Here is an 11,687-nt window from a genome sequence, read left to right as displayed (position 1 = left end):
AGAAGAAAACACTCAGGAAATGGAGAACAAGATACCTGAAAGCTTACACACAAAAGAACAGCTAGGGAAAAGAATGGAAAAATATGAGCAATGTCTCAGGGAATTGAATGGCAACATGGCAACATGAAATGCAGGAATGTACTTGCCATGTGTGTCCCAGCAGGAGAAAAGAAGGGAAAAATATAATAGAGGAAATAATCAATGAAAATTTCCTATCTCTTATGAAAGATGTAAAATTACAAATCCAAGAAGCACAGTGTACACCAAACAGAATAGATCTGAATAGGCTTATGACAAGACACTTAATAATAAGATTATCAAACATCAAACACAAAGAGTGAATCCTGAAAGCAGCAAGAGAAAAGCAATCCACCACATACAAAGGAAGCTTTATAAGACTATGTGTGGATTTCTCAGCAGAAACCATGAAGGCAAGAAGGAAGTGATGTGATATATTTAAGATACTGAAAGAGAAAAACTGCCAACCAAGAATCCTATATCCAGCAAAACTGGCCTTCAAATATGAGGGAGGCTCAAAATATTCTCTGACAAACAGACAATGACAAAGTTTGTGAACAAGACACCTGCTCTACTGGAAACACTAAAGGGAGTACTAAAGACAGACAGGAAAAGACAGGAGTGAGAGCTTTGGAAACTCTCAATGATAGGAATGGCTGGGTAAAAAGGCTAACTGGTATACACAGAAAAGTTCATCTTATCCACTTGATTATTACAACCTTCCTGGGCTGATGTCACCCTCTGGTGAACAATCACATGGGACACAAATATCCTCAGTTTTTTTGCCCATTCAGAAAGCCTATCCACATACCTCTTACCCAGATCTCTTTGTCATCAATTTTCCAATCATGTTTCTTCCAAGTCCCTGACCACCCAGCCAAACCATTGGCAACAGCTTATGATCAATATACAAACAAACCTCTGGCTAGTTATCCTTCCAAGCAAAATGTACAGTCAGCTGCACTGCTTGAAGTTCCACTCACTGACTACAACACTGAATCCAGCATCTCTGCTTAGTGGGTGCATATCAATAAATTCAGCCTGATACAACTTTGTATTCCTTCCACCATTATCCCACATCCTTAATATCCATTCCCACACATATTCCCCTGATTTATGTCTATATAAATTGGAAATCTCATACAATTCTTTTGGAGTATATTGTACCTCCTCATAGGTCACACTTTGTTCCTCACCTTTCAGGGCCTATTGGGACTTAAGTATAATTGTAGACCTGGAAGAAAAAAAGTTCATGAGATTGGGTCATGAAATTTGAAGTATCTTTCAAGCCAGTTACCTCAGGGAATTTCCTTGCACTTTCATGTGGTGAAACAGGATTAATCTCTACAAAGAGAAGAATGAGGGCTGTTTCCATAGGGGAGGTAGTTACAGGTTTATCAGGTAATGAAGGATTAATCACTTCAGGCAGAGGTTGGATGGCAAACTCCTCATGGCAGACTGGAGGTAGAGCAGCTCTTTCCTCAGGGTAGACCATTACAGGTTTATCTAGCAAAGAGTAAAATATATGGTTTCAATGTCCCCATTTCCATCATTATCAACCCATATGTCCCATCCCAATTTTCAGGATTTCATTCATTTCCTGTCAACACCCTCACTTTAATAGCAGGCACTCTGCAAGTTTGGCAATTTATTTATGTTATAAATCTACTACTCAGACAATGAGACTCTGGGTCTGTTTTTCAGAGATCTCAAGTCTGTGGCCACCTGAAATAAGATTTTATTTCAGGGGATATATAGAAACTTTTTCATATGTTGTTTAAGCTGCAAATTTGAAGTCTTCAGTTCATCCCTTTCTTTTATAACTGTATCCTGTGTGTCTAGGATCAGACAACCAACATCATTATACCTTTTAACTCCACAAAACTCTGTTAAGGTGTCAAAAACACTGTCCCCCAGAGCCTTGCCTCATATAAGTGTATGATTAGCACAATCAAATGACAATAGTTTGCACATCTCTGGTGCCAACTCATGCTATGGACTGTCAGTGCCATCTTGATTATTGGAAATAGTCATTAGTGACTTATCAGAGTAGGAAACTAATTGCAAAAACCCATTTTAGGGTTCTGTTTCTCAAGTGGGAAAGCTGTATTAGTTGGAGTTCTCTAAGGAAATAGAACCAACAGGAAATATCTAAATAATATGAGATTTTATAAATGTGTCTCACATAACTGTGGGGATGCACAAGTCCAAATTCCATAGGGCAGTCTGCTAACCAGCATTCCAATGAAAGTCTTTGATGAATTCCCCAGGAGAAGCTGGCTGGCTGAAATAGAGATGAAAGTTCACTCTTCTGACTGTTGAAGTTATCACTTCCCCCTTAAAAGCCTCAAACTGATTAGATTAATCATCTCTCATTACGGAAGACAGTCCCTTTAGCCTACTGCTAATGTAATCAGCCATAGATGCAATCAACATACTGATGATTCAAGTCCAGAAAATGTCCTCATATCAACAGATAGGCTAGTACTTGCTTGACCAGACAACTTGGCCCCATCACCTGGCCAAGTTGACAAATGAACCTAACCATCACAATGCTTAAGTCATACATGCCCTTATGTGAGAAATAACCATGACTACAAACATCACCAGAGCATCTACATCTTAGCTTCAAGAAGCTCAAGGAGCAGTGCTACATAATCAAAAATATTTTCATCCATCAATGTCTGAGATTTTAATACAACTTTTTATACTAATATTTCTTTTTCCTTTTAGACATAACCTCTCTTAAGATGCCTGACCCTAAAACAGCTGACATTTTGCCACCACTTATCAACAAATAATTCAAATTTTCTTCCAACAAATCTAAAAAATGGAGCCAATAACTAAGTTGTTCAATGAAAAACTTGCTGACCAAGACAGCAAGCTGCTCATGTCATGGCCCTACCCACAGCTTCTCCCACCCTGATTACCTTGAAACTAATCTAGAAGATGTGGGACTGCCGAGAGAAAAACTCAGACTGCAGAAAAAGAAAAGGGAAAAAAGATAATCATAGATACTAGCTATTCCAAGTTATCAATATCTTTCTGACTGCACCCTCCCCATCCTCTCTTTTGCCAGATGGCCTACAGTACTTTCTTGCTGCCATTACCCTGACTATAAAACCCAACTTACCTCTACCTTCCTCAGAGTTGAGTTACTCTTTTCTCCCCTACAATGGTAGCTATAAATAAAGTCACACTTTCCTATTTCACTGAAGCTCAGAGAAATTAAGTCACTTGCTGAAATGTTCACAGATGCTCTAGTTGTAACCAAGACTCAAATCCAGATCATCTGTCTCCAGAAACTGTGCTCTTAATGAATGCACTTGTGCTTCTTGTTCATGTCAAGGAACATCACTACCTGAGAACTCAATACTAGAGAGATCTTCCTGAAGTACTCATAAGAAACAGGGGAAGTTTTCTCTTACAATATTGAGGCTAGAATTGCCAATTCCTTCTGTGAACTGTTAGCCAAATAACTAGCGCTATCTTTTATATACCATTTACCCAACAACTAAAGCCAGTAAGTCTCAGCCTTGAAGACTCTCTCACCTGTTTCTTCAATTACTCATTCTTTACTTTTCATCACATTCTTTATTTCATGTTTCATTTCTCTAATATATATTTATAAATTCTCATATGTGTGCTCTTTCCCATTTTAGCTCCCACTCTTCCTCCAAACTTCACCTCCAAATTCACAAAATGATGAAATAAGGCTGTTCCTATAGCAGCAGTTTCCAAATTATGTTGATTTCTTTCCTAACACTTACAGACTTCCAAGGTCAATCAGAAAATTGGATTAGCTATTCCTAAGTATGCTGATGTTTCAAAAGCTGCATTGTTCTCATTCTGATGAACTTTTATTAATGAATTACAGGTACAGGAGCACAGGATCAAATAATTTTAGAAAAAAATGCACTTTAAAAAAGAATATAGCCTGGATTTCCTGAATCTCAGGATTTAATGAGCTTTTATTCTTCACTAATAAAGATATCAGATCTTTAAGGTCAGTGACAACTTCCTATATTTTATTTTGCCTGTTATATCACACTGCCAATTGCATAGAAGACAATAAATACTTGTTTAGTTAATAGAAATCAAAGATCAGGACTTTTGTTGCCAGCATAGATACAGTAAATAAACCATAGTCTATCTCTTCCACTCATTACAACTAAACTCTTTGGAGAAAATACAAAAAGTAACTATCAGAAGATAAATATAATAGCCTATTTTTATCATATTAAGTTATTTAAAATATTGTGGTAATTAGCATGGTCCCCCAAAGGTGCCCATGCCCTAATCCCAGGAATCTGTGAATATGTCATGTTACATGGTGAAAGAGACTATGCAGATATAATTCAGGTTATGGGTGGAATCAGATAGAGGTGGAAGGAAGAAAAGTTGGAGAGATTCAAAGTGAGAGAGGGACCCAACATGCCATTGCTAAATGAGGGCACATGGAAAGCCTGAGAAGGAATATGGAAAGCCTCTTAAAGAAAAGACTGCTCCCCAGCTGACAGTCAGCCAGGAAATGGGAACTTCAATGCTCCAGACATGAAGAATTATGCTCACCCAACACCCTGAATGAGCTTGGAAGCAGATTCATTCCTGGAGACTCCAGTAAGGAATGCAGCTCTGCCAACACCTTGATTTAGGTTTTATGAAGCCTTTAACAGAGGACTTAGCTGAACCATGTTGTTACTGGACTTATGACCCACAGAACTGTGAGATAATAAATGGGTATTGTTTTAAGCTAAATTTATGGAAATTTGTTATGGCAGCAATATAAAAATAATGCATACATAAGCATGGTGGTTATGTAACATATGCCTAAAAATGCATAATGATTTTGGAGTCAGGCAATAGGTGGAAGATGAAAGAATTTGTGGGAGCAAGATAGAAAAAAAAACCTAGATCACCTTGAACACGCTGTCAGTAGAAATGTTTACACTACTTGTGAAAATTCAGAAGGAAGTGAAAAGAATTTGAGAAACCCTAAATCACTTCAGAAAAAGCCTATACATCATGAAAAGACTATTAGAAATCTGGAATTTGAGGATACTGTTGAGGTCTCAGAAGGAAGTGAGGGATGTGTTACTAGAAACTGGAGGAAGGGGGATTTGTGTTATGTTTTGGTAGGCAGTTTAGCGGAATTGTGTCTTGAAGTTATGTGGAAAGCAGAACTTGTAAATGATAATCCTGGTCATTTAGCTGAGATTTCCAAGCAAAGTATTGAATGTATAATCTCACTTCTTAATCCTGCTTATGATAAAATGCAAAAGGAGAGAGAGATAAATTAAGGGAAGAATTGGGAAAGAAAAAGGAATCAAGACTTCATGATTTGGGAAATTTGCAGCCTATCTAGATGCCAAAAGGTCAGAGTATTTCTTCACACAAGAAGCTCTTTGAAGAGGTCAAGAGTGTGCCTCACAGATCTCGCCCAAACAAACAGATGGGCCTCTAGCAATCATAAAGGCATTATCTCTTAGCTGTCTCAGCAAAAGCTAAAAAATAGAGAAGGGATAATCTCAAAAAAACTTGTAGACCTAACTTTTGCCTAATAGAGGGAATCACTGTGACATTCAAAGAAGATCCCCAAAGTTATTGAGATTTGTTTTTACCAACAGAAACACTAGTATCATGCACTGAGAAGGACAAAGAGAGGAAAAATGAAAGAATGCTGTCAAATTACCAAAATGCTACTGGCAGTAAACAGTCTGATAAAAATGCTAGTTACAAGCATGTGTTACCTTTCTTGAAAAAGGAAGGATAGCTCAAAAGGCAGAGCCAAGAGCCCAGAAGGTGGAACTGAGAACACAGAGGCAAAGTTGAGAGCTGATAAAATTCCCAAACATTGAACCATAAAGGAGTTTAACTAGCTGGATTTCAAAACTGTTTTAGACTGTTAACTCTTTTAGCATTTGTTTTCCTACTTTTGTAATGGAATGTCTATAATTGCTATCCTACCCTTGTCCAACAATTGTATGTTGGGAGCAGATAAATTTGTTTCTTTAGTTTTACAGATCCACAGATGTAGAAGAATTGTGTCTTAAGAGTTTTATTTAATGGATTATATCTGGAGCTTCATCCACACTTGATTTAGATGATGAGATTTAGGGCTTTCAAACTGAAGAGATTTAGATGAATTTTTGGACTTTGAGTTGATGTAATTGGGTAAGATCTTTGGGTGAAGTGAATGCACTTTTCATTTGTGAGGGATGTGAATCTTCAGAGATGAGAGGGTGGAATATGGTAGACAGAATGTCCCACAATATGTTTACACCTTAATCCCAGGAACCTGTTAATATATTACATTACATGACAATAGGTACCTTGAAGAAATAATTAAGAATATTAACCTTAAAATAGGGAAATTATCCTGGATTATCCAATAAAATCACATGAGCCCTTAAAAGCAGAAAACTTTCTCCAGCTGGAGTCAGAGATGCAGCAGAAGGGAATGTCAGGAAGATTCCAAGTATGACAGGGCCTTGACCATCTGTTGTTGTGGAGGGCCACAAAGAAAGCATGAGAAGTGATGCAGTTGACCTCTTGGAGCAAAAACTGGCCTAGGGCTGACAGCAAGGTAAAAGGAACGTCAGTCCCACAACCACAATGGAATGACTAAATGAAAATAAAATAAATGAACAAATAAATCTTGATCTGTACCTCAAAACATACAAAAATTAAATCAAAATGGATCATAGACTTAAATGTAAAATAAATAATTAAAGAACTTCCAGGAGAAAACATAGGAGAAATTATGTTGCCACCTTGGGTTTGTAAAAAGTTCTTAGATACAATACCAAATGAAAACTTTTGCTATGCAAAAAGAAAGAAAGAAAGAAAGAAAGAAAGAAAGAAAGAAAGAAAGAAAGAAAAAGTAAGCCACAGAATGCAAGAAAATATTTCCTAATTACACATCTGGCAAAGGAATGGTATCCAGAATATATTAAATCTCAACATTAAGAAAAAATTACAGTCACACAATGAAAGGATATATAAATAAGCCCATGGAAAGTTGTTCAATATCACTATTCATTAGGGAAATGGAAATCAAACTATAACAGGATCCCATTTACTATTTATCATAATGATTAAAATCAAAATAACTGGCAATGCCAAGTTCTGGTGAGGATGTGGAACAATTGAAGATCTCAAACATCATGATGATGCATCCTGGAATAGCTACATTAGGGAAAGTTAGGCAGTTTCTTCTTTTAAGGTAAATATAAGCATACCTTATGACCCAGCAATCCCACTCAGATATTTAGTCAAGATATATGAAAACTTATGATCACAAAAAAGCTGTATGCGAAGTTTTCATAATCACTCAAAACTGGAAACAGCACACACGCCTTTCAACTGATGAATGGAAAAAAAAACTATATTACATTTGTACAATGGAATAAAAAGAAACAAACTATCAATACATGCAACAAAATAGATTAATATCAAACTGTCAGTGAAAAAAGTCAGATTCAAAAGGCTACATACTGTGTTTTTCCATTTATATGATATTCTGGAAAAGGCAAAACTATAAGATAGAGAACTGATAAATAGTATCTAGGGAATAAGGATAGAGTGTTTGACTACAAAGGGGCAGCATTTAGGGAGTTTTTTTGGGGCGGATGTGATAGAACAATACTGAACCTTCTTTGTGATGATGGTTACATGACTCAATCCATTCATCAAAACTCACAAAGAGAGTGAATGTTACTGTATTGTAAACTTAAAAATTAATGTCAAAAATCAAAGATTCATTCTTTCACTCATGACATCTTCTTTTCAGACACAAGCAAATTAAATTATCTACCATAAAAACTACAAAGAAATATGAAAGTACCAAGTCAGACTAGTTGCTATTAAAATACCCATGATATCATCCTAAAAACAACCAGAAAAATATTCTTAGGAGTATGTGAAACCCATGACAGAACTAGAGCACAGTGTTCATAAATAGGGCAGAATTAAGAGATAGCAATGCAAGCAATCAGGCAGCAAAGTATAATAATTATCACAAGGAATGTAAGATATTTAAATTAATCCATCAAATAATATAACACCTCATACTGACTTAAAAATAAAATTCAACAATATGTTGCTTACAGCAGACATCCTTTGAACAAAATATATCTCTAATATAAAAAGCAAAATTCATTAGAGACCACCAGAAACAAAGTGAAATTGAGAGAAACAAAATTGTAGTATGATATTTTTATCTCATGATATAATCCACAAAAGATAATACAAAACAAAAATTTAAAAGCATAGCAGGAATGACAATTAAATTATTAAGATGGAATGGATAAACATGCTTTGAATTCTATAACCTACTAATTGGGATTATATCCTTTAAAAACTGTTCTCTTTGTACATAAAAATTGATAATACACCAAGCTACCAAGAAAATCTCAATAAAGTCAACTCTACAGATATGTTGCAGGCTGTTCCCTGAAATATGAAATTAAAAAAGAAATTAATAATATAACAAAGACCAAGGCATCTTCAGAAGTGATGTCATCAACAATTTCAGAGGTGATGCCATCAACATGGCAACATAAAATATATCCTGAAAAACCCTTCGTGGAGATACAGCAAATAAAAGGACAAATGTCACTTGCTTAAAACTCTGGAGGATGGTAGAGACTGAAGGACTCAATAAATGATGAATGGAAGAAAGAGGAAAATATTAGAAAATTTCCATCGCAGACCCACAGGTCCTCTCTCTCACCCTCACTCAGTCCCAAGCAGCTTGCAGTGTTGCTCAGAGGCAGCATCCCAGATCCCTCACACTTCCCACAGGAGACAGCAGTGATAGAAATCCATGCATATCCAGGCACAGGGGCCTAAGTCCAAAGAGACCCAGGTAACAACACAAACTGCTGAGGAAATAAAAATAGAGACCACCATAAAACTGTGGCTACAAACTTCTTTGCTTACTCAACCCAGTTTCCATTGACTGGACCACCTAAGAGCAAAATGGACTTTTCTAGAGTGACTCACCTTTCTGGCTCCCTGGGGCTGAATACCATATCTGTGAAGATAGTGGAGACAAAAAATTTTCACAGAGAAGAAAAAGGGGAGGGAGATTAAACTGAACTGCTATAAGACAGAAGAGTCCCATACCTGAAAAGATAAAGGGAAACAGGGCACTGAGTGAGGGAGGGAATTTAAACAAATCATAGGAGCTTGGGAGAAATTCTGCACAAAACAAACAGTACAGATAAGATTCCCAGAGAAGGAACAAAGTAAAAGAAATTTTCTCCTAGAGGTGAAACTATCACACAAAGCATGCAATCTTAAAAATCAGTTTGATAAGAAGATTTCACAATTATATATGCACATAACCATGGGGCCTCAAAATATGTGAAGCAGACATTGACAGAATTGGACAGTTCTAAAACAGTATTTGGAGATGTCAATACACGATTTTCAATGTGGATAGAAAATCTAGAATGAAGATCAATAAGGAAAGAGAGATAAGGAAAGATAGACACAAAAACAATAAAGAAAGATAGAAACAAACTACACCTAACAGACATATATAAAGTATGTATTTCATAACAGCATAATTCAAGTTCTTCTTGAGTGCACAGGGATCATTCTCAAGGATAGAGCATATGTTAGGCCACAAAACAACTCTCAATAAATTTTAAAAGTTTGAATCATTTGAAGCATCTTTCCCAACCATGATGAAATTAAGCTAGAAATCAAAGACAAGAAAAATTGAAGAATTCTCAAACATGTAGGAATTAAACAACACACTTTTGAACAATCAATGGATCAAAGAAATCACAAGAGAAAGCAGAATATTTGTAGAGATGAATGAAAAGGAAAATACAACATCAAAATCTATGATATGAAGCAAAGGAGGTGTTCAGAGGAAAATTTATAGCTGTAAATGCCCACATGAAAGAATAAACAACTCAAATCATAATCTAACCTCATATGTTAAGGAACTAGAAAATGAAGAGCAAACTTAACCTAAAGTTAATAGAAGTTAAGGAAACAATAATGATTATAGTGGAGATAAATGAAATAGAAAATAGAAAAATAATCAAGAGACTCAATGAAACCAAATAATGATACTTTGAAAATGTCAATAAAATTAACAAACCATTAGTTAGACAGGCAGTGAATAAAAGAGTGAAGATATAAATAATTAAAATCCAAAATTAAAGTGGGAACATTACCACTGATCCTTCAGAAATTAAAAAGATTATAAGAGAATACTATGAATACTTGTATGTTAACAAATTGTATAATCTAGGGGAAATGGACAAAATCCTAGAAACAAACAATTTACCCAAATGGAATCCAGAAGAAATAGAATACATCAATAGAACTAAAATAAGAGATAGACAGTCATCAAAAACCTCTGAACAAAGAAATGTCCGGGATCAGATGGTGTCAATGATGAACTCCACCAAAAATCCAAAGAATTAACACTGAAAATTATCAAACTCTTCCAAAAAATTTGAGAGGAGTAAATTCTCCCTAAGTCATTCTATGATCTAGCATTACTGTTACCAAAATGTGATAAAGACTGCACAAGAAAACCAAAGACTAATTTTCCTTATGAAGACAGATGCAAAAATCCTCAACAAAACACTGGCAAATTGAATCCAATAGCATATTAAAGGGATTATACAAATGATCAGTTAGAATTTATGCCAGGAATACAAAACTGGCTCAACATAAGAAAATTAATCCAAGTAATGCACTATCAATGGGATGAAGGAAAAATTACAAGATCACCTCAATTTTTGCAAAATATGCATTTGATAAAACAAAACCCTTTCATGATTAAAAAATAAAAAACCTTAGCAAAATAGGAATAGAAGGTTCTTTCCTGAAAATGATAAAGAGGCATAAGTGAAAAACCTGCAGCTACCATTATATTCAATTGTGAAATACTGAAATCTTTCCCCCTGATATCAGGAATAAGCAAGGATGCCTGCTTTCACCAGTATTGTTCAACATTGTACTGGAAGCCCTAGCCAAAGCAATTAGGCAAGAAAAAAAAATTAAAGGACCCAGATTGGAAAGGAAGAGTTAAAATAATCTATACTCTCAGATGGCATGATACTTTACATAAAAAAATCCCAAAGAATCCAAAAGAAGTCTACTAGAGCTAATAAATTAATACAGCAATGATGTAGGCTACAGGATTGACACTAATAAAACCAGTTGTGTGTCTATACACCAGCAAAGAACAAACCAAAATAGAAATTTTAAAATTTCATTCACAATACCATCTAAAAGAATAAAATATTTAGGAATAAATTTACAAAGGAGGCAAAGGACTTGTATGCTCCAAAACACTGCTGAAAGAATTTAAGAATAACCTAAATGATAATAAATCCTGTGTTCATGGATAAAAAGACATGATATTGCTAACATATCAATACTACCCAAAGTGATTTACAAATTCAATGCAATCTCCAACAAAATCCAAACAGACTCTTTTGCAGAAATGGAAAACCTACCCTCAAATTCATATGAATTACAAAGGATTCTGAATAGTCAAATAAATATTGAAAAGGAAGAACAAAATTGAGGGTTCCCACCTCCAGTTTCTAAACTTATTACAAGTCACAGTAATCAAAACAGTGTAGTACTGTCATAGAAATATAAATATATAAATGGGAGTAGAATTGAGAGTT

The sequence above is a fragment of the Choloepus didactylus genome, chromosome X (assembly GCF_015220235.1).
Source record: "Choloepus didactylus isolate mChoDid1 chromosome X, mChoDid1.pri, whole genome shotgun sequence".
Taxonomy (NCBI): Eukaryota; Metazoa; Chordata; class Mammalia; order Pilosa; family Megalonychidae; genus Choloepus; species Choloepus didactylus.
Note: the sequence above shows the minus strand (reverse complement) of the source record.